General features: G+C 40.2%; 1 non-coding gene across 1 annotated transcript; it reads right to left on the bottom strand.

Annotated features, from left to right (window-relative positions):
- Window positions 1–6,931: 6,931 nt before the first annotated feature.
- Window positions 6,932–7,043, bottom strand: LOC123951264. The gene has a single exon (XR_006820409.1). It is a non-coding gene; the product is annotated as a U6 spliceosomal RNA (small nuclear RNA).
- Window positions 7,044–25,056: the final 18,013 nt, after the last annotated feature.

The raw sequence follows: 25,056 nt of genomic DNA, 5'->3' as shown, positions 1-25,056 counted from the left end.
TCCATTGTGTATATATACCTCATCTTCTTTATCCATTCATCTGTTGATGGACATCTAGGTTCTTTCCATAGTTTGGCTATTGTAGACATTGCTGCTATAAATATTTGGGTGCACGTGCCCCTTCGGATCACTACGTTTGTATCTTTAGGGTAAATACCCAGTAGTGCAATTGCTGGGTCATAGGGTAGTTCTATTTTCAACATTTTGAGGAACCTCCATGCTGTTTTCCAGAGTGGTTGCACCAGCATGCATTCCCACCAACAGTGGAGGAGGGTTCCCCTTTCTCCACATCCTCGCCAGCATCTGTCATTTCCTGACTTGTTAATTTTAGCCATTCTGACTGGTGTGAGGTGATATCTCATTGTGGTTTTGATTTGTATTTCCCTGATGCCGAGTGACGTGGAGCACTTTTTCATGTGTCTGTTGGCCATCTGGATGTCTTCTTTGCAGAAATGTCTGTTCATGTCCTCTGCCCATTTCTTGATTGGATTGTTTGTTCTTTGGGTGTTGAGTTTGCTAAGTTGTTGACTTTGAGGGGGGTTCTCTGCATCTCCTGGATTTTGATGCTTGTTCCCTTTTCCATATTAGGGAAATTCTCTCCAATAATTCTCTCCAATATACTTCTGCTCCTCTCTCTCTTTCTTCTTCTGGAATTCCAATTATTCTAATGTTGTTTCATCTTATGGTTTCACTTATCTCTCAAATCCTCCCCTCATGGTCCAGTAGCTGTTTGTCCCTCTTTTGCTCAGCTTCTTTATTCTCTGTCATTTGGTCTTCTATATCACTAATTCTTTCTTCTGCCTCATTGATCCTAGCAGTGAGAGCCTCCATTTTTGATTGCACCTCATTAATAGCTTTTTTTTTATTTCAACTTGGTTAGATTTTAGTTCTTTTATTTCTCCAGAAAGGGCTTTTATATCTCCAGAGAGGGTTTCTCTAATATCTTCCATGTCTTTTTCGAGCCCAGCTAGAATGTTCAGAATCGTCATTCTGAACTCTAGATCTGACATATTACCAATGTCTGTTGTTGATTAGGTCCCTAGCCTTCGGTACTGCCTCTTGTTCTTTTTTTTGTGGTGAATTTTTCCACCTTGTCATTTTGTCCAGATAAGAGGATATGAAGGAGCAAATAAAATACTAAAAGGGTGGCAAAGACCCCAGAAAAATGCACTTTAACCAAATCAGAAGAGACCCCAAATCATGGGGGGGGGGTGGAGAAAGGGGATAAAAAGAGGTTCAGAAAAAAAAAAGAAAAAAATTTAAAAAAGAAAACAAATAATATATATATATATATATAAGATAAACTAATCAAAAAGGTTAAAAAAGAAAAGGGTAAAAGTTTAAAAAAATTAGCAGAAGAAGAAACGAAAAAGAAGAAGAAGAAAAAAAAATTGAAAAAAAAAATTGAATTAACCGTAAGACTAAAGAATCATGGGGAGAAAGCCATGAGTTCCGTGCTTTGCTTTCTCCTCCTCTGGAATTCCGCTGCTGTCTTAGGTATTGAACCTGTTTTCCTTGATAGATGAACTTCGTCCTGGCTGGATATTTTGTTGATCTTCTGGGGGAGGGGCCTGTTGTAGTGACTCTCAAGTGTCTTTGCCCGAGGCAGAATTGCACCGCCCTTACCGGCGGCCGGACTAAGTAATCCGCTCGGGTTCGCTTTTGGGAGCTTCTGTTCCCTGAACGCTTTCCGTAGAGTTCCGGAGGACGGGAATGAAAATGGCGGCCTCCCAGTCTCCGGCCCGGAGGAGCCGAGAGCCCGGGGCCCCGCTCGTCAGTGCGTCCCCAGAGGACAGCGCCCAATCACTCCCGTATCCCCAGCCTCCAGCCGTGCTCCGAGCTCACCCAGCCTGGGACCGGTTCAAGGTAACCCTGAGCTGAGAGTTCAGTCCTCGGCTCTGTCTCTGAAGCCGGCTTCTCTCTTCTAATACCTGTGAGCTCTGCGACACTCTGACACCCCCGATCCTTCTGTGACCCTGCGGGACCTGGGGCCACGCTGACCCTGCGTGAGCTTCACCCGGTTTAGCCTCTGGAGCAATGTCCGTCAGTGGAACAGACTTTTAAAAGTCCTGATTTTGTGCTCCGTTGCTCCGCCGCTGGCCGGGAGCCGGCCCCTCCCCCCGCAGTCTATCTTCCCATCGTTTTGGATTCACTTCTCCGCCAGTCCTACCTTTCAGAAAGTGGTTGATTTTCTGTTTCTAGAGTTGCTGTTCTTCTTCTCTTCGCTCTCCCGTTGGATTTGTAGGTGTTTGCAATGTTTAGATAAGCTATCGAGCTGATCTCCTGCTACCTGATGTAGTCTCTGCCTGCTACTTCTCCGCCATCTTGACTCCTCCCCCAGATTTTATTTATTTATTTTTTAAGATTTATTTGACACAGAGAGAGAGAAATAGAGCACAAATAGGCAGAGAGGCAGGCAGAGAGAGAGGGGGAAGCAGGCTCCCTGCTGAGCAGAGAGTCCGATGCAGGGCTTGATCCCAGGACCCTGGGATCATGACCTGAGAGGAAGGCAAAGGCTTAACTCACTGACCCACCCAGGTGCCCCATAGGTCGTTTTCTTATTCACAAAATGGGTTTAGTTTTTTCCTCATACTGTTACAAGAGACTCTAAAGCATGGAGCATAGTTTCTGACACATCATAAGCACTCCAAAAATAGCATTGATAATAATATTGAGAGCAAATATTTATTCATTATTTGCTACATACCAGACACTATTCTAGGCACTTTATGGAGTATTTCATTTTGGTGTTACAATAATCATGTAAGGTAGGTGTTTTTATTTCTGTCTCACAGGTGGGAAAACTGAGGCACAGAGAGATCAAGTTGCCGGGAATCGTAGAGCTAGTAAGTGACACGGCTCTATCACACACCCAGGCGTCTGTCTCCAGAGCCTGTGCTTCTAGTCATCATAGCAGCAACCTCTACATGTTTATAAACTTAGCTCTTTTAAAGTCAAATTTGGCATGCCCTTAAAAAATTCGTAGTCGAGTGGTCCCTAGCCTTCCATCGTCCTTCTATTATTTTTCCTTTTGAATGGTTTTATTTACTAAAATACTATAATCATAAGTAAGAACTCATTTTTTACTGCTATTAATTGAAGATACATGTCACAGAGTTCCTGATCATGGTGAGGGAACAGCCGGATCTGAACTGATAGAATTCTTACCAAAGGCAAAGCAACGCGATAATTTTGGTTGGCTCATGAAGCTTTTTCATTGCATGGTTTGCACAAGGCTCTCTGAAATACCTGTAATAATTAATTGGCTCTCTTCCTCCAAATAGTAAGCTCACAAAAGTTAATAACCTGTGGGGAGCTGTCTCTGCTGCTGATACATGAGTCCCTCTACCAGAACGCCATCTTAAGTGTGTAGGTTTCCCCCCAACAAGTGATCGCTGCAGGTGTTTGTACATGTTCTGCAGACAGACAGATGTGCTACCCCAGCAGTTTTCTCAAAGAGTGTGGTCAGGAGTTTTGGATAAGTCTATTTAGGGTCCAGAACATATTTCCAAAATATATATTTGATCACCGAATGTCAGAAGTGTTTTAAGGTAGGAGTCAAAATGTTGACTCTCTGTAGGGAGCTGTTAAAAGGTCAGCTGCCACTGGAAGCTAAGGAAGACTGAAGTGGTGAAGGTCTGCAGTTAGAACTGTCCACTGTGTGTGTAAGTGTGTGTGTGTGTGTGCGTGTGTGTGTATACGTGTGTGCGCGCGCACAAGGGACAGTTATGGGGAGAAACGAGCAATAGTGCGCTAGTAAACCACCTTTCAGGGGAAAAACAGGTCCTAGTTGGTAGCACTTGCCCATTTCCATGTGGTAAATACTCTTACTACAGCCAGTTTCAAGCGATCAACAGTTCAATAATGTAATATATTTATATTTACTTTATTTTTAATACATTTCAAATTTAACAGTCGGCTCCCTCAAGCCTGTATGAGCCTGTTCCAACAAACTTGTTTATCACCATTCTCAAGGTAGAGCCTGGAGATGCTGTGATTGAGAATGGGTGTCTGATAGCTCAGGTGAAGGGAAAAGTCAAGAAAAGGTAATTTCTAAGATGAAGTCTAAGACTGAAGAAATTACAGCCAGAAATGATTCAGAGTCAAGGAGGCCACAATGAAGAGAAATTTTGGAAGGTAACAATCTAGTTACCAAACTGAAAATGAAGCCCTTGGATGCGGGGGCATATCCCAGGCACGGGGACTGATTAGACAAGGAGGAGGAGAGGAAGAGCCGTAGTTCACGTGGCGTAAGGATCTGCTTGCCTCAGACCAGATGTGCGGTCCTGTCTGACGTGATGATTGTCATTGCCCTTTACACATTTGCTCTTGTGCAATATGTTCGTCTTTCTCTCCTTGAGGGAATTTGAAGCATCTTTGACAATACTGGAAAATACTGCTCACCAGGAATTCATAGACAAGAAGTCCAAGCCCGGTGTCCACAGCCTGGAAAGCTAAATAGGACTGATCAAGTAATTTAAACAATTATATATACAGCAATAGAAACTCCAGAAACAGACAAAATTTGGAGACCCAGGTGGGTAATCAGCAGGCAGTCAGATTTGTGGAAGTCCATCAGCAAATACTAGGATCATGGAAATAGGACAGGACACTGGACCAGGGAAAGAGGGGAATAATATGAGTTCCTAAGCTGAGTAATTACGTCAGACACTTCGGAATGTATGTACAAAATCCATTCGTTCCCTCTTACTTAGAATCATTGTTTTAGGGGCGCCTGGGTGGCTCAGTGGGTTAAGCCTCTGCCTTCGGCTCAGGTCATGATCTCAGGGTCCTGGGATCGAGTCCCGCATCAGGCGCTCTGCTCAGCGGGGAGCCTGCTTTCTCCTCTCTCTCTGCCTGCCTCTCTGCCTACTTGTGATCTCTGTGAAATAAATAAAAAAATCTTTAAAAAAAAAGAATCTTTGTTTTATTTGGCTTGCATAGAAAGGTTTAGCCATGTAACTAATTTCTAGCCAATGAAATATAAGCAGCTACTGCTAGGTAGAACTTCCTGGAAAATTCTGTAAAAAGAGGACAAAGCGCTACCATGTGCCTCCCTCCCTCCTTCCCCTTAATCTCTTTCTCCTGCTATTTCCTTGAAAGACAACAATAATGGCTGGTGCTTCAACAGACAATTTGGCCCCGAGGAAACCTTGCAAATAGAAACAGTGCTAAGGATGTTGTTCTAGAAAGACAAACAAAATCTTGGTTTCTGACCACTGAAAACTGTCAGAGCATTCCTGAGCTGTCTACCTCTGGATGTTTTTTACATGAGAGAAAAATAAACTTTTGCCTTGTTTAAGCCACTGTGATTCACTACTTTGGTACCAACTGAAATTTTTGATACAGCCAGCCAGCAAGTCAAGTGCTAATGGATAGGAAGGAAGCAGAGATGGGATTTTGTTTTAATAATTCTAGTACAAGGTGGAGAAGAAGGAAGAAGCATAGTTACTAGGACCAGGACATAAGGTAAGAGCCAAAGTAGTAGGTGATGGACATTGAGGAGGGTATGTGTTGGTGGTGAGCGCTGTGAATTGTGTAAGACTGATGAATCACAGACCGGTACCCCTGAAACAAATAATACATTATATGTTAATAATAATAATAATAATAATAATAATGAAAGAGCCAAAGTAACAACACTACTCAAAGCCTACTTCTCTGAAAAAGCTATTTCAATCCAAATTTAAAGTCTCCCACTCAACATTGCCTTTTGTCAATAAGCCAAGAGCAGGATGGCAGATGGTCTAGAAAGAGCAGTCAAGAACTTGGTGGTTGTGAATTGAGAAGGGCCATCTTGGGGCAGAGGACCAGGAAGGTCAATTGCATTGGTAATGAAGGTTTCAGAGACATATAGAAGACTTCGAGGCCTATGAAGATTTCATGAGACTGTAATTCTCATCTGGATGATCAGCCCACATTTGGCCTCCCACGGTCTGGTGGTGAAACTCTCCAGGCTACAATCTGACATCATAGTCCTCACCCACTGGCAGTTCAGGACCAGATTTCAAGAAGCCTGAGGATGGTGAGGAGGGGAGCGAGTGGAGATGCAGCTTGAAGGACAGAGATGGAGCTAGAAAGAAATAAGGCATTTGAATGAAGGGCTTGAGTGAAGGAGAAAAAGAATAATGAAGGGTACCTGTCATGAATTCTGATCAAAATTAGGAGAGTATGATTGTGTTTATCTGGGAAAATGAAAGAGCAGAACAGTAAAAACTAGACTCAGACATCTTTTCAGTGCTGTAGAGTACAGTAGTGTCCTATCTGAGAAGGGATGATCCAAAAGTCCAAAACTGCTTCTTTTCTGCCTCCTTTACAATAAGCAAAGTACAGTGCAAGAATATTAGCGTACTAGGAAACTGTCTGGTTTCCTCTCTATGATAATACCCACGATGCTGTCACCAAGAGACCTCCTATTTGCCAAGTTCAGTGGACACTGTTCATTCCTTATCCATGGCCTCTTTGAGTCCTCAGACACCGCCTCCTCTGTGCCATCACTCTGAGCTCTCATCCCAGCTCCATCACCCCCTTCCCATCTCACACCAGCACATCTGATGGTTGGTGTCCCCAGTGTTCTGTCCTCAGTCTTTACACTCCCCCATTTATAATCTATTTCTAAACTCTTCTCCCATGTAAGGTATTTCATTTGTTCTGTGTATCCCAACTCCAGATCTATGCCTTCAGCTCATACCTTGTCCTTGGCTCTAGACTTCTAGATCCTAAATCTATACCATATGCCCCACCATCAGCTCCAACCCCACAAGTTCAAAATGAGAATTTGCCAATGGCTTTGAAAGCCTTTGGGGAATGGGGGTACATCTCCTACCTCTTATAGCATCAGTGCATGGAAGCATTCATCAAGTATTGGCAAATGACAACATGGCTGGATATTTTCAACAAACACATTTAAAAGTCACTCATGTACATATTTCTTAATATGGAATGCTTGATGAATTTGTGTGTCATCATTGCACAGGGGCCACGCTGGTCTTCTCCATATCATTCCGATTTTAGTGTATTTGCTAAATATTGATTTATTTAGCATTTTACTGAAATATAATTGACATACAAAGAATTAAACACATATGAATTGTACAATTTGATGTTTTGATATATATCCACCTATTGAATGTTCACTACAATCAAGACAGAGAACATAGTCATATTGCCAAAAGTTCCCTCTCGTGCCCCTTTGTGATTCATCCCTCCTGTCCTCCGCATCCTACAGTCCCCCACTGCCAGTCAACCACCAATCTAATTTCTATCACTATAGCTTAGTTCCTATTTTCTATAATTTTATAGAAAAGAACTCATATATTATGTACTCTCTTTTGGGACCTGGCTTCTTTTATTCATCATAATTATTTTAATTACCCTTATTTCTTTATCAATAGTCCATTCATTTTATTGCTAAATAGTATTTTTTTCTTTTTTTTATTGTGTTATGTTATTCACCATACAATACATCACTAGTTTTTGATGTAGTGTTCCAAGATTCATTGTTTACGTATAACACCCAGTGCTCCATGCATTACGTGCCCTCCTTAATACCCATCACTAGGCTCACCCATCCCCCCACACCCCTCCCCTCTAAAACCCTCAGTTTGTTTCTCAGAGTCCACAGTCTCTCATGGTTCATCTCCCCCTCTGATTCTCCCCCTTCACTTTTCCTTTCCTTCTCCTAATGTCCTCCATGTTATTCCTTATGTTCCACAAGTAAGTGAAACCATATGATGATTGACTTTCTCTGCTTGGCTTATTTCACTCAGCATAATCTCCTCCAGTCCCATCCATTTTGATACAAAAGTTGTGTATTCATCCTTTCTGATGGCTGAGTAATATTCCATTGCATATATGGACCACATCTTCTTTATCCATTCGTCTGTTGAAGGGCATCTCGGCTCTTTCCACAGTTTAGCTATTATGGACATTGCTGCTATGAACCTTACATGAACCTTATATTGCTTTTCTTTTCACTGTGTCTGTATCTTTGGGGTAAATACCCAGTAGTGCAATTTCCAGGTCATAGGGAAGCTCAATTTTTAATTTTTTAAGGAATCTCCACATTGTTTTCCAAAGTGGCTGCACCAACTTGCATTCCCACCAACAGTGTAAGAGGGTTGCTGGATAGTATTTTATGGTATTGGTATACCACAGTTTGTCTATTCATTTACCTATTAATGGACCTTTGTGTTGTTTCCAGTTTTCAGTGATTACAAATAAAGCTGCTATGAACATTTGTGGAAAAGTCTTTGTGTGGACATATGCTTTCCTTTCACTTGAATAAATAAGAACAGAATGACTAGATTATATGGTAGGTATATATTTAACTTTAAAAGAAACTCCCAAACGTTTCCCCAAGTTTTGTATCATTTTACAATCCCACCATGGTCTGTTCTAATTCTTCCACATCCTCAACAACACTTGGTGTGGTCAATAGTTTTAATTTTAGCCATACTAACAGATGCTAAGTGGTGTCTTACTGTGGTTTTAATTTGCATTTCCCTATTGACCAACACTGTTGAGCATCTTTTCATGTGCTTACCTACCATTCCTATATCTTCTTTAGTGAAGTGTCTCTTCATTTTCTCTGCCCATTTTTAAAACGTGTTATTTTGAGAGTTATTTGTACAGTTGACTCTTCAGCAACATGGGGGCTAGGGGCAATGACTCCCCCACATAGTAAAAAATCCACTTATAACTTTGGATTTTCCCAAAACTTAACTAATAGCCTGCTATTCACTGGAAGCCTTACTGATAACATAAACAGTTGATTTGATACATATTTTGTGTAAGTACTATATACTGAATTTTTACATTAACATAAGCTAGAGAAAAGAAAATGTTACTCAGAAAATCCCAAGGAAAGGAAAATACATTTCAGTACTATACTGTATTTATATAAAAAATCCATGTCTAAAGTGGACCAGATCTGTTCAACTCATGTTGTCCAAAGATAAATTTTATATTCTGAATACAAGTTATTTACCAGATATATATGACTTGCAAATATTTCTTCGCAGTCTGCGGCTTGTCTGCTCTACACTTTTAACTGTCTTTTGAAGAGCAGAAGTTTTTAATTTTGGTGAAGTTCAATTTATTCTTTTATGGATTGTACTTTTATACCATATCCAAAAAATCTTTGCCTAACCAAAGGTTATAAATATTTTCTCCCATGTTTTCTTTTTTATTTTTTTAACATTTTCTTTTTTATTTGAGAGAGAGAGAGAGAGAGCAAAGAGAGAGAGAGCACAAGTGGGGATGGGGAAGGGCATAAGGAGAAGCAGACTCCCTGTTGAGCAGGGAGCTGGATGGATGGCAGCTTGATCCCAGGACCCCAAGATCATGACCTGAGCTGAAGGAAGATGCTTAACAGACTGAGCCACTCAGATGCCCCTCTCCCATGTTTTCTTCTAGAAATTTTTAAATTTTAGATTTTACATTTAAGTCTATGATCCATTTTGAGTTAATTTTCATGTATGGTGGAAGGTATGGGTTGAAGTTCATTGTTTTGCAAAAAATAATTTATTGAAACACATATAAATTTAAACAAATTATAAGAGAGTTTTTTCTTGTGAATCAGTGGAAGCTTTTAATTTAAAAGTCTGTAATCCGGGATACCATGCCAACAGCCTAAACCAACTGCTTGCCTAATTTTTAAAAACATACTCTTTATTTATTCTATTTTCAAAGTGTTCTATTAACTTTTTTATTTGTATAGTAAAGGAATAAATCAACATTGTTCGTATCCCATGTTCTACTGGCTTATCAGTTTGTTAAGTTTGAGCTCTATAGGCTTGCTTTTTTCTAGATAGCTCTTGGGCCTTGCAAGTAGGAGAGGAATAATGGGAAAGAAGGTAGGTATGTAATAGAGATGAATATATCTAATTAGTATCTCATTAAAGTGCTCAAAACCCTTCCCTATATTAGGGAAACTCCAGGATTACTGCATGAAGCATCTGTTCTGTGTGGATTTTGACCCATGCAAGAATGAAATGCCTTTAATATGTGTGTGTCTGTGTATTTAGCAGGAGGCAGGAAGGAGATGGCTGATTAGAGATTTTACTTTAATTTAGTAGAGAGAGAAATCCTGGGATAAACCCATCTTCCCCCTTTGGAGTGGCCTACCAGAGCTTAGTAAAATTTGTCTGAAATATTGGAATGGTCTCTGGAGCCCTAAAGCCAAATGCCAGGACCCCATAAAACAGTGGAAGAGGTACATCTTTGGGTAGCCATTTAGGCTAGGTAGTGGACATATGTGGTCATATGTGTTGCTTCCAAGCATCCATTCTTCACTATCCCATTCTTCATAACCCCATATCTTTGGGAAGTCAGATGGTTTTCTAAAAGCTGAACCTACTTCTAACTTCAGGTGTATGACATTGATATATTAGCTCTAATAATGCCCCCAGCTCTTGAGATCGGTTCATGGATGGGAATGTGACAAGAGTTGATTCAATAAGAGTGAATCTCGAGACTTATACAGAAATTATCAGAAGTTTCTTTTCTACTCCTCCAAGCACTCAATAATAAAATAGTAAGGGCTGAAATTGCTGCCACCATGAAAGGACAGGTTCTGTCTGAAACACTGTAGATGGCAGAAGGAATAGACAAGGAGAAAAGTCCTTGCGATATAATTGAATGTTAGATCAAACTTCACTTGACTTCTTCAAGGCTGCTCAATCGTGTGGGGCAGTAAGTTTCCTTTTTCTTTTACATCTGTCACCTAACTGAAGGAAGGATACATTTCGGTATATTAAGTTTGCAAGAAACTGAGATCTGTTAGGGTTTCTTCAGGTTTCTTGGGATATAGCACAAAACCTTAACAGGCCTCTTGAAAAATTGAAACTTGGTTCAAGAAACAGGTGAGATTTAGCAAATCTGATTTTTAAAATCTCCTTAGAAATTAGACTCTAACCCTATTCTAGAGCTCTAATATACTGCTGATTTAGCTGCTTTCTGCTCCAAATACTACCGGTTACCTGATTTTTCTACTTTATCTCACATTCAAATTTTGGTTCAGTCAGTCAGTTATAGTTTCAAAATCTCTGTCCAACATCACTGGCAAATGTACAGATATCTGGCTTGTCCACTCCACGCTGGCAGACAAGATGGAGGGTTAAAAAGCGTGGTGATGAAAGGTAAGGAAGTCTTCCACAGTAGGCTGTGGTTATGAAAGTTATGCTGAGCTTTCTCAGAAAGGAGTCTGTCAGGCGTCATGAATGTGCTGTCCAAGACTGTGCTTTCTGGGATCCCTAGACTTAGGAAGGGGAGTGTGAGAGCTGAAGGAGCTGGGAAGCCAAGAGTTGGCCAGAGTTCTGGCCATGTGTCTATGGGGACATCTGGAATGGTCCTGTTGGCAAGTCCTGTGTAATCATACAATAAAAATGTTAAAATGTGATTTTGACAAAAATCGTATGGGAATATAAATGCCAGGGTGATAGGGTTCGGTCCCCTACTGTGTCTCCCGACTGTATCAATCAGCTTCCCTGCCCTTGGCTTCTGGTTGGATTTGGTCAAGAGGGAGTCCTAGTGAAAGATGGGAGAGATAGAAGAGAGTAATGTTAGGCTCTTTATTCCCTTGGGTGTTATCCTATGGAATTGCCCCAAGTTGGCTGTGTTCCTCCACTAAAGATCACTGATCTGCATTCTGGAGATCACAGCTTCTCTAAAGGTGACTTTTTATACATGATTCTATCCTTCTGGGTTCCGGTAACCTCTGCCTGCCCTCTGCTGTGACCAGCTCTGGTCTGGAACTATCTCTTTTAGTGTGCCTATACTCTGATCACATCTTTATAAATAGTATCCTTATAAATAAATCGCAGTTTTCTTCTTGTTTGTGGCTTATCTATTCTTTGTCCTTAACAATGACTTTTGGGATGCCTGGGCTCAGTCAGTTAAGCATCTGCCTTCAGCTCACGTCATGATCCCAGCATACTGAGATGGAGTCCTGCATTGCGTTCCTTGCTCAGTGGACGTCTGCTTCTCCCTCTCCTTCTGCTCCTCCCACTGCTTGTGCTCTCTCTCTCTCGTCTGACAAATAAATAAATAAAATCTTGAGAAAAAAAAAAAAAGACCAGTGACTTTTGATGAGCAGAAGTTTTTGTTTTTGGTGAAGTCTAGTTTATCATTTTTCCATGTCAGTTCATTGTTTTTGTATCCTGTCTAAAAAAATCCATTGTTTATCCCCAAGCCATGAAACTATCTTCCTAGATTCTCTTCTAAAACCACTGTAATTTTGATTTTGATCATAGATTTGGCTGAACCATGGCAAATTCATAGTTGTGTACAGTGTGAGCTTGGGTTCAATTTTTTCCCATATGGATAATCCAGCTATTCCAATGCCATTTGTTGAAAGACTCCTAGCACCACTGAATTGTTTTCATTGATGTGGTTCGATTTATATCTATCATTTTGTTATTCATTTTCAGTTTGTTCTCTGTTTACCCTTTTATGCCTTCTTCTGGACCAATTGAATATATTTTAGAATTCCATTTTTACCTATCGGCTGTTTAACTACACCTCTTTCCATTACAGGTTTCAACTAGTTACTCCAGGAATTACAATATCTATCCTTAATTTTTTATGATATTCTTAGAGTTATTCTTTACCGTTTTATGTAGATGTACAAACCTTGCAACCATAGTGGTTGCATTTACCTCTTTTTTTCCTTTATACTGTGGTTGCCATACTTACTGCAACTCCATATATTATAAATCCCACAAGACTGTTATAATTTTTCCTCTAAATTGTATGCATTCTTAAAGGTTAAATAAAAAGGTGTCTGTAATTATCCAGCTCTTTACTCCTTTATTCCTCCCTGAAGATCCACATTTCCATCTAGCATCACTTCCTCCAGCCTGAAAAATGTTCTTTGTAATTCTTGTAGTACAGCACTTCAAGTGATGATGAATCCCCTTAGTTCTTTTTCCTTAAATCTGAAAATGTTTCTATTTCATCTTCTTCTTGAAGGATATTTTCATGCATATATTTTTTTTTCTTTCAGCACCTTAGATATGTCATTCCACTGTATTCTGGCCTCCATTGTTTCAGATATGAAGTTAACAATGACCTGGAGGAAATGTATTTTTCTCAGGCTTCTTTCAAAACATTATTTTTGTTTTTTAGCAATTTGATTATCGTGTGCTAGGCAAGGGTTTTTTCACATTTATCCTGCTTGGGTTTTGCTGAGCTTCACCAATCTGTGAATTTGTGACTTTTACCAAATTTGGAAAAAATAATTTTTTTGAAGATTTTTATTTGTTTGAGAAAGAGAGAGAAAGCACAAGAAGAGAGAGGGGTGGAGGGAAAGGGAGAAGCAGACTCCACTGAGCAAGGAGCCTGATGTGGGGCTTGATCCCAGGATGCTGGGATCATGATCTGAGCTGAAGGCAGATGCTTAACTGACTGAGCCAGCCAGGCACCCCCAAATTTGGAAAAATTTTGACCATGATTTCTTTCAATATTTTTTTCTGCTTCATTCTCTCTCTTTATTATTCTGTTTTGTTTTGATATTTTGATATTTTGTTTTGATATTGTCTTTCAGGTCTTTAAGTTTCTGTCCTTTAATTTTCCTTTCCTTTTTCTTTCTAGAAAATTTCTTTTCTCCCTCTTCCTTCCTGTCTATTTTTTTAAAAGATTTTTTTTTTTAATTTATTTGAGAGAGAGCGAGCCCGAACGGGGGCAGAGGGAAAGAATCTCAAGCATGGCCTGACCCAGGGCTTGACCCCATGCCTCATGAGATCATGACCCGAGCTAAAACCAAGAGTTGGATGCTCACCTGATGGAGCCATCCAGGTGCCTCCTATTTTTCAGAGTAATTCTATTGATCTGTCTTCCAGTTCATTGACTCTTTCCTCTGTTATCTCTATTCTGCCCCATCCAGCAAATGTTTTTCTTCATGTATTCTACTTTTCAGTTTTAGAATTTCCATTTGGCTTTTTTATAATTTCTATTTTTCTGCTGACATTTTCTATCTTGCATGCATTTTGAGCATATTTTCTTCTACCTCATTGACCATTGTTTAATATCTGCTTCAATATTCTTGCCTCCTAATTTTAATATCTCAATAATTTTGGGTTTGATCTACATTGATGTCTCTCTTGAGTCTGGTTCACAATTTCCTTGTTTTATTTGTTGGGTATTTTGGGCTGTATCCCAGACTGTGTGGTTATTGTTATGTAGAGACTGGATTGTATTAAATTCCTCTGAAGAGTGTTGACTTTTCTGTTTTACCTAATTTCAGTTTGGTTTGTCAGACAATTAACTATCAATTTGGACTAAACTTTAAACACTGTTTCTCAGGTGGAAGTTCAAATCTCAGTTCAGTCCTTTTATCATTATCCAGACTTGAGGGGTCCAACAGAGATTTGTACAGAGCTATTTGGAGCTCCATCTATCTAAATACTTTCTGGGATAATTCTCTCAGCTTCTTGCAGCTGTACCTCACACTGTGTCTTCTGGTTCTTCAAGGCAGAATAACTGGTTTCCTTTCAGAGTTCGAGATGCTCTGCATGGTGCCAACTACAGCTTAGCTCTGACCTAAAAGCCACAGAAATGGGAAATTCACCTTACTTCATCCTCTCCTTTCCAAAATCTGCCTTCTTGTTTTCACTCTCCAAGACTTCAGATTATTTTGTTATTATATTTTTCCTGGAGTTTGTAGTTATCATCTAATAGGAGTTTATTCAGCTATTTCTAGAAACTGGACCACTTAATTCTATGAATGTTTAGAGTGAATTTTCTCACAGGACTGGCAGTTTCTGGATTCATGCTACAATAACTAGGTCACCATGAAATTCACCTCCTTAATAATGCTTTGCATACTCTATCTTGATCTTCTCTGTTGTTTTCTGTCCAAAAGCCATTTAAGTTTTCTGTTATCACTTAGTGGAGACATTTCATTCTCCAAGGGGTACTTCCCAGTTTGTATTTTTATGGACATCCTATTTCTGGCTGTAAGAGAATGTTATTCAGTACTTTTTACATCTGAATTCCCTCTCAAGGGATACCATTCCACTTTGCTCCCTGAAATCTTGAGTCTTTCTCTTTTCCATTTCTTTTGAGCGCATTCACTTTTCGAGGGCTAGCAATTACTAAAACACCACCTTGTTTTATCCTCTCATGTATATAAGCAGTTAGATTTGGGTACATCTTTCTTTTTATACTGTATAGATTAAGTCTGCGTAGATTTCTTTCTGTCATATCTTTCTGGCCTGATTACTAAGATCACATTTCTTCAAGAAAATTTTTCTCTTCTTCTAACTTAGTCAACCAATATATTTTTTTAAATTTTTCTTCTCCCCTGCTGCTCCTATTCTATAAGTAACTCAAAAGCATATTTTACTATTATTTTTCATTTTCACAAAAGAAATACATGTGCATTTGTCAAATAATCAAATAATGTTACAAAGTTTTAACAAACACCAGCTGTTCTTTGCCTACCTGTTTCCCCAGGTCTATCCCAGATCTCCTTCCCCCAAGGGCAATTACTTTCAACTGTTTTTGCTGTTTCTTCTGGCATTATTCTCCCTGTTTCTAAATAACAGGCTTGGACTGTTACAGACTGTTATTTATTGATTCTTTCACCCTGTCTGTATGTAGCTTGGGCATACTCAGAGTAGACCTTGAATCAAGGACTCGAATAAAACAGATTACTTAGGAGATATTCCTTAGAAGTACAAGTTGGACTGTGGGGAAATGAGACAGGGAAGGGCAGAGAGCCTGATAAAGAGTTTAGTTTCAAATATATTTCTGCCAGAGACAACTGCAGTGGCCTGCAATCCTACAGTGAACTCTGGGAGATAATGCGCGACAGGCCTTGGGTTATTCCTGAGAGGCAAGGGGCAACCAGCTCCTCTCAGTCATTGGTTGAGGGTGCTCTAGGACCCACTATCTGTCTGACACTTTCAGCTGCTCTGTGTACCAGTCAAGAAGATTCTATTGACCTGAGGAATTCATCAGGCTAAGAGTGGCAAATGTGTCAGTTAGAAGCCATTGAGTAGCACGCATGGCAATAGGCAACCTCAAGATGACGTGGGTGCGGCTCCCATCGTATAGTGGTATTAATCAGGATTCTCCGGAAAATCATAACCAATGGGCTGGCATTAGAAGCATCACCTGAGAACTCATTAAAATGCAGATTCTCGGGTCCCACCCAGATCTACTGAATTTGAATCTTCGGGGTTTGGGTCTGAGATTCTGTGTTTTAACAAGTTCTCTAGGTAATTCTTATGCAGGTTAAAGTTTGAGAAGCACTGGTCTGTAATTTACACAATCTCTTGATTGACTAAGCTAACAGAAGTTGAATACAGGTGAGGGAGAACAAAGGTAAATAATTATGTACATCTGATGCCCCCAATTAAACCTCTTGGAAAATGGGGCCAACGGGGAGTTCAAAATCAGTCAGGGGCCATTCTTACCTTGGCCTGTCTCTAACATTGCTATCGCCTGTAACACGGGAATGGTGATAATGTTGGAGAACTTCCTGGACTGTTGTGTAAACCAAATGGGAAACTAATACGACGGTTCTTTGCTCATGAATATCAATAACTGTTTCTAATAACATCACTCTTTTCTTGAGTCCTATTTATTATATTTCCACTTTGGTGAGCTACAGTAGTATGTAGCAATTCCCCCCAAATGCTAACTTTCAATCAACTGGTAAAATTGGCACTGCCATTGTTGTTATAGATTTTAATATTTAAAAATATGCATCTTTTGGGGTGCCTGGGTGGCTCAGTGGGTTGGGCCGCTGCCTTCGGCTCAGGTCATGATCTCGGGATCCTGGGATCGAGTCCCGCATTGGGCTCTCTGCTTAGAGGGGAGCCTGCTTCCCTCTCTCTCTCTCTGCCTGCCTCTCTATCTACTTGTGATCTCTCTCTGTCAAATAAATAAATAAAATCTTTTAAAAAAATATGCATCTTTTATCCATGTTTTTCTGTTTCTGCATGAGTAAAGAATGCCTTCTTATATTAGATCTTCCTCAAATTGTTCCTAGAAAGGGCAGGATTTTGTTTTGTTCTTTCTCTACAAGGATGGAATTTTTGCAATCTTTTATCTTGGTGACTATTCATTGCCAATCAGGATAAAAGAGCTTTTGCCCCTCCAATAATTTCTATTTTATGATTACATGCTTGGACAATTTCAGTATACTTTAGAGGTACAAATGGGTCTATTTAAGTGCTATTATTTTTTTTAATTGCTATTTTTTTTTGCTGCAGACTCATTAACAATTCAAAACTTGAATTAGAACTAACCTAAAAATGTCTTACTTTATGTCAGTGAAGTCTATTAGATACAAATGAAGCCCATTTTTGCAACACTCAATGAAGAACATATCATACTTAATGGAAATCTGTTCTCAGATTTCCTAGAAAATAAGCTGAACAAAGGGGGACTAAATAAAATGTAATTTTAATATTACATGAACATGACAGAACAAAAGAAATAGAAGGGTCAAAATGCTGAACCTATTTTTAATTATCAAGGTCATCCTGGAAGATTTTGTTTTAATTATACATCAGAAGTGATGTTTTTAGGGAGCTCAAATAAATACTCATTATTCAACTTGAACTTAAATTAGGCATTGAAAAAATCTTCATAAATTCAGTAAAGTCATCAGACTTCTGCTAAATCCTTAAAGTTCATTTATACTTTTCTCTGTTTTATTATAAGCTTTTTGTCTACAATTAAATGAGAGGATATATGTGAAAGTACTTAGCATGTGAGTTAGCACGTATACTCAGAATCAGCGTTAGCTTCCTTTCTTTCCTGTCACATAATAAATGAAAAGAGATGTACTAAATTTCCAGTCAGATATTTATCTAGGTTTCTCTAGCCATTTTTAAAACAGCAAGTAACTGTGCTTAGAGAATGGAATTAAAACTCCTGGGAAAATTAAAGCTGTATGAAGATTTTTAAGTGCTAATAAGTGCTTAAAATATTACATAATCACACTCATTAATAGTAAAGCATTTTAAGTTGAGTGTAGTTGTGTGCATGTTGTTGATGCTTACATTCTTACCTACTATTTTCAGGCATTATAAATTCACACATAGAATTCAATTCAGAGGGAAGCTAGGAGCCTCATATGACAGATGATCAAGTCAAAAGGAATTCATATTTAAAATAAAAGCAAAAGAACTTCAACTATTTTTAGATCATTGGCAGCAATTCTAAATCAAAAGAATATTATTGAAATGACGAATTTTGCATTCCTAGAATCATGAACACTTTGCTCCTTACAATTAAAATTTCTAGACCCATTCGAAAGGACATACTCAATTGCATAAACTCAAGTTAAAAGTCAAAGTTATTGATATGCACAACAGCTGTTACATACTAAAGACATTGGATTTGGGGGTGTGTTGGTGTGTGAACATGTTAAGACAGATGGATCATAGAATGCGGAGCTTTTCTAAGTTTGGACATGCAGGGCCAATTTTATCCCCTTCCAAATTGAAATTAGGGCTCTCAAAGCTTCCAGACTTGAATACAGGAAATCCAAGTCCCTGAAATGCCCACAGAATAGGTACCTAAGGGAGACCTGGGTTACCCAGTGTTTGGGCAAGGCAGTACAGAAGATTCTGAGTAAACGACAAAATGAAAGTGACCGAACCATTTAGTATGTGCTGTGGCTCATTATGCAGCTAAATGCCCCAGTGCGGTCTCTTCTCTGATCATCTAGGCTGGAGTCTTCAGTAGCGTCATAAGGGACTTAAGATCAATCCAGTTTGATCTTTTTATTGAACAAATGAGGCTCAGACAGGTTAAGTGACTAGGTCAAATCACAAAAGCTGAAAGAGGAAGAACAGGGTCTTGAACTCTGTTCTCTCACTTCTCAGCCCAGTGCTTCCCCTCTTATTTTCTAAGGCCTGCCTTTCTTATTACCAGCATCATAGACTCTGCCCAACAGCTGAAGTCCAAACTTAGCTCTGCCTTTGGGGGGTGCAAATAGGGATGGATTGCAGTCCTGCCCAGATCTGCCTTGAGGGTAGGACTGTCACAGGTGGGACGATCTAAGGAATCCTTGGAATGGAGGAACACACATCTTCAAGGGTAAATGGGGGGCTGGAGATGGGGAACACTATGATGCATCTGAAAAAGCAGACTGGAGCCACATGGTGGGGCTCTCAAATGCTAGGATACTGAACTGATTTATTGGAATTGATTTCACCTGCCATTGGGTGCCCCTCCTGGTGTCTGGCAGTGCAGGTGTTAATGTCTGCTTGTTACATGACCGAGTGAGCTGTTGAAAGTTTGTGAGCTGTTTCTGAGACCCGTTCTTTTCAGAGACGTGCTTCAAACTGCCTTAGACTTTCTGGGAGAACTGAGGCTCAAGGGGGTTGGCAGGTGGGAAAATAGATTCACTCGCAAAGATGAGAAAGAAATTATATACAAAGATAAGAAAGAAACTATAGTGAGTTACCAAAATTTAATGTATATATCCATAGCTTTTTCATAGCCTTATTGGTATGTAATTGACCTTTTTTTTCTTTCTTTCTTCTTTTTTTTTTTTTTATAGTTATTTAATTAACAGAGAGACACAGCAAGAGAGGGAACACAAGCAGGGAGAGTGGGAGAGGGAGAAGCAGGCTTCTGGCAGAGCAGGGAGCCTGATGTAGGGCTCGATCCCAGGACCCTGGGATCATGACCTGAGCTGAAGGCAGATGCTTAATGACTGAGCCACCCAGGTGCCCCTATAATTTGACTTCTTAATGAAAGGATTGCTCACGGATCATTCGCACATAGATAATGTTAAGCAAAAGAAAACATATGCAAAGGAAGTGTGTCAGTTCAGGTCCTCTAAGAAGCAGATGCCAAATGGAATTGAAGTTCCAAGACATATAATATGTAAAATAAAGGGGAGAGAGTGGAAATAGGCAGGGAGAGCTGTCATACTACAGTGCAGGTCTGATACATGGGAAAGAAAAGGAGGAAGGAAGGAGGATGGGGGAGAAGACTGTCCGACAGTGGGGCAGCCAGGTCGGTGAGGACCCCTAGACCAAAGAGTGCCTACTAGAGGGTGTAGCATGAAGCAGAAATGGCTTGGCTCTAGTAGCCCCACTGTGCACGGTTGTTGGCTGGGTGCAGCCTAGAGAGACCGTGGTCTTGGTGTAAATTCTCTAATGGATTGTGATGACGCAATAGGTAGAGGCTGTTGGCTCACTGGTCTCCTTTAGGCGAGAACTGCAAGTTCTCGCCCAAAGGGAGATCTGAATGACACATACTGGTGTTCACTTCAATACCATTTGCTCCTATTTACATACAACTAAACAACAGACAAGCCAAGATAGTGGCAGTAGCTGGAAAGGAATGTAAGGAGAATGTCTAGGTGCTGATAATGTTCAGTATTTTCATCTGGGTGCCGCCAACACACCAGACATGTTCACTTCCTGAAAATTCCTTGAGCTATGCACTTAATGATTGTATATTTTTTTAATTATGTAATATTAACATCAAAAGATGAAGGGCTCCTGGGTGGCTCAGTCAGTTAAGCGTCAGCCTTCAGCTCAGATCATGATCCTGGGGTCCTGGGATTGAGCCCCACATCAGGCTCTCTGCTCGGCAGGGAGCCTGCTTCCCCCTCTCTCTCTGCCTGCAGCTCTGCCTGCTTGTTGTCTCTCTCTGTCTCTGCCAAATAAATAAAATCTTAAAAAAAAAAGAAAAAGATTATTTGCCAAGCTCAAAGGAAATATGATATTGAAGAGTTTAATATAGTAGGAAATATGGAAGAGTTTGATGGAAAGTCAAGTTATTATTTCAAATATAATAAAAATAAAACAATTGGCCTAGTCTCTTATCAGGGCTTGGAATTGGACTGAAATGGAGCAGTGTGGACTAGGGCAGTCCACATGGAACAGGTTGGTAGAATCTGGCCAATCGATAAAGCCTCTCAGTTGGGTGGCAGGTAGAGTGGGAAAAGAAGCCTATGAATGGAGGCCACTGGGTGGGGAGCAAACATTACTGTAAAGAATGACCAGGCCATAGATGTCCATCGACAGAAGAATGGATAAAGAAGATGTGGTATATATATACAATGGAATATTATGCAGCCATCAAAAAACCAAAATATTGCTATTTGCAATGACATAGATGGAACTAGAAGGTATTATGCTGAGCGAAATAAGCCAATGAGAGAAAGACAATTATCATATGATCTCACTGAAATGAGGAATTTGAGAAACAAGACAGAGGATCATAGGGGGAGGGAGGGAATAATGAAACAAGATGAAACCAGAGAGGGAGACAAACCACAAGAGACTTTAAATCTCAAGAAACAAACTGAGGGTTGCTGGAAGGGAGGGGGGTGAGAGGGAAGGGTTGCTGGGTGATGGACATTGGGGAAGGTATGTGCTATGGAGAGTGCTGTGAATTGTGTAAGACTGATAAATCGCAGACCTGTACCCCTGAAACAAATATTACATTATATGTTAATTAAAAAAAATAAGAATGACCAGGCAAGGTGTAAAGTCCCAGAGGACAGAATGGTATCAGCACCCAGAGAACCTAGTTATGCACGAGAACAAAGATGTATTTTGCAGTCTACTCTTGGCATTTAAGTGTTTAACACATATCTTGTCAACTATAGGAGAAAAATGTCAGTAAGCAGACTTGGGCATCAGTTCAATTGTTTGAATTATGAGATTGGGTATCAGGTCCAAACGGATAGTTTTCTTGGTCCAAGGCTGGTTATCAGGTAGATAGACCTCCTGACCTATTGATTCTACTGACCCTCTGGTCATCACCAGAGATTATATCTCTGGTGACAGGAACAAACACATAACAAACAGAACAATTTTCAATGCATAAGGAAAAATGACTGCCTTGTAAAGAGATTAAGCTTGAGGAAAGTTGAAAAGGTGGTTCATGTGTGTTGTGAAAATATTCATAGATTGTATGTGGCACTGAGCAAAAAATATGATTCAGGAGAAAAGCCAGGATGCTATGAAATCATTTCCATTTTCTTGATTTTAGTGATTTGAGAATGTTTCTGGTCTTCTCTCTTGGAAATTCTAAGAATCTTCAGGGTATATTTTTAGACAGGGATGGTTTCTTCATCATCTTTGGACCTTTGGTGTGTGACACACCAATGGATTTTTCTATAAACTTGTTGAAGGAATAGTAAAAAAAATATGAATGAACAAAGAAGTCTCTGTGTCATCAGTCTGGTCTTGGTGAACGAAATGTATGTGAACATGAGCAGTCACCTAGAAAACCCTTAGGTATCCTGTTGAAGAGAGTGGAGACCTGTTAGAGACTAGTTAAGACCCCCGTCTTCTCCAGAACTGGGGGAGCAACAGGGGGAGAGCAACCTTGATTTTTCTTCTAGAAAAAGTGCCACTTCTTCTGAGGCCCTTGGGGCCATCCTTAGGTCAAAGTTGTCTGAGATCACTGCTGGGAACCTGACCAAAGAAGAGAAATTCATACAAGAGCCTTTTTCAGAAGAAGAAAGTTCTGGCGCTCGTCTTTAAGTAAATTGCTGACTTTTACTCTAATTCTTAAGTTCAGGGTTTACTGAAGTAAATCCTTATATTTGTTCAGTTCTTTATTGATTTCAAATCTCTTTTGCATGTATTATTTCTTTAGCTCCTCATACCAGTCATGATGTCTGTAGAACGGATTCAGATTATTCCATAATATGAAATGGAAGGAAAAGTGTTAGGTTAGTCAGTGTTCTCCAGAAAAAAAGGAGAAATAAGATATACACACACGCACCCGCACGCACACACGCACGCATGCACGCACAGAGACAAAGAGATTTACTTTAAGGAATCGGCTCACATAATTAGGGAGACTTGGGAGACTGGCAAGTCCTGGCAGACTGGAGATCCAGGGATGAGCCAATGATACAGTTCAAGTCTGAAAGCCAGCTGTCTGATGCATAATTCCCTCTTGCTCAGAGGAGCTCAGTAATTTTGTTCTATTTTGGCCTTCAGCTGATTAGATGAGGCCCACCTACACTATGGAGGCAATCTGCTTTATACTAGTGCAGTGATCCAAAAACACCCTCACAGAGACATCCAGAATAACACTGAACCACATAGCTTGGCATTGTGCCCCAGCCACGTTGACACATAAGATTAACCATCACAAGGATCCTGGAGTCTGGGAATTACTCAAGCTTGTGGAGTTAGTCACAAGATTTTTTTCTAAAATTCTGGTCTCTGGCATAATTTAGGCCTCGTGAGAGACTTACTAAGCACTAGAATTAGATGATGGCTTTTCAAAAAAATTCTAATGTGGGGAGCGAGAATGGAAAAGAGCTAGCTGGTGGTCAGAAATGTTACTCAGTAAATGCTGAAAGTGAGAATCAGACCCCAACTTGTTAGGAAAAGCTCGCATCCTCCTTAAGCATTATGTGTAACTATATAAAATCACAAGTTCATAAACAAACTCAAAATATGAGAAAAGAAACTAAACCATCTGCTTAAATTTAGAAAGCCACCTGTAGGGACACTCCAGCTTAGATGGGGGTGGAGAATTTCATTGCAATGTCTTGGGCAGATGTGAATCAGCACAGCACAGGGCAGGGCTGGCCTGGTGGGGAATGAGGCTTTCCATTGGGAGGCTATTCTATTCACGGAACTTTGATCCCTGTTGAGGGGCAGCCTAAGGCTTTCAGACTTCCGAACAAGCCCAGAAAGCAGGAAATCAAGTAACGCGCAGCTCTTTCCCACCCCTCCTCGTCTTGGCAGGGGCGTCTGTGTCCCACACAGCTCAGCCAGTGCAACTCGATGAGTGTGTGATCCGTGGCAAAAATTCACATTCAAAACCCACAAATCCACGAACTGATGATTCTGGAGGTTTTCCTGCCACAGTGCTGGACAGCACATTCTCATGCATCACGCCGTCTGTCTTCTGACCCGTGATAACGGAGAATACAATTTGTATGAATATTTGAAGACGTCAGATAATCCCCAAACCTAATTTCAAGTTAAAGGCTTTTAAGTTTTCAACTTCTTGCCTCATGAAACAGCTGTTCTTTTGGTCAATTCTTCCTCTCTAGCCTTCTCCTGTGAATCCTGATGGAGGCAAAATGGCACTCACAAACGCGTGTCCTGTTTCTTACATATTAGAAGTGTTGCTGAAAAGTTGTAAAACTGTACATTTTAAATGCACCGCAAGTGAGGGAACGTTCAGTGTAAGATTAACCTGAGGCAAAGGCAAGAGTCCTTTTTTTGATTTTTGCATATTTGTGTCCTCATTGACTGCCTTACGGTTTTGCTTTTTACAAATGGCATTTGCCTAAAATAGACAGTATTAATGGAAAGGTGGGCAAGAAGTACATACAATTAAGTGCCTACAGGGCCAGGTAACATCCTGGATGTGGCCCAGAGGACTCCCTGAGAACAAGGTGTATTGATGTCTCTACTTCCCAGGAAGTAGCTTGGAGCCCAATGCCAAGGCTAGGGAGAGGCATTTTATTCTAATGAAAGGCACACTCCAGTATTTAGCATAGTTTTGGAACAGTCAATGCGCAACTGCTTAAGACAGAACAATGAATCACGTTTCATTTCCCTGCCTGAACAAGAGAAGCGACTCTGTCCTGCCTTTCCTTCATGCTCAGCAGATGCTGGCTCCCCCAAAAGATAAAGCCTTCTTTGTGTGCTGTGCCCTCAGCTTCCCTGGGTATTGGATGGCAGTTTCTGTATGCAGATCCTGAAAATTCTTTCTGAGGGTGTTTACATAGTCGTTGTCTCTTGAGCACATGTTTATTTTTAGCAGTAAATTATCAGAGCTTGTGAGGCTGAAACCTCAGCTACTTTTTGCATGTTTCTTTGTAGCCACATTCCAGACCAGGGGACCCTAGCCCCCCTCTCACCAGTGAGGTTAGTTTCCAGACCCTACCCTCCCATCCTGCAAGGTAATTGAAATTGATTAATGACCTAGCAATTTAACAATGGTCAGCGAGGGCCCACAAAATGCTTATTTTCAGATTATTCATAGCTGGGTATCTGTTTATTCAGGACTAAGAGGAATGAGCTAAACTATTTCTCTTTGTGGATGTAGAAACCTTAGATCAGCGATCTCCATTCATTGCTCAGCATCTGC

This window comes from Meles meles, chromosome 9 (genome assembly GCF_922984935.1).
Source record: "Meles meles chromosome 9, mMelMel3.1 paternal haplotype, whole genome shotgun sequence".
Taxonomy (NCBI): Eukaryota; Metazoa; Chordata; class Mammalia; order Carnivora; family Mustelidae; genus Meles; species Meles meles.
This window is presented reverse-complemented; position numbering and strand designations above follow the sequence as displayed.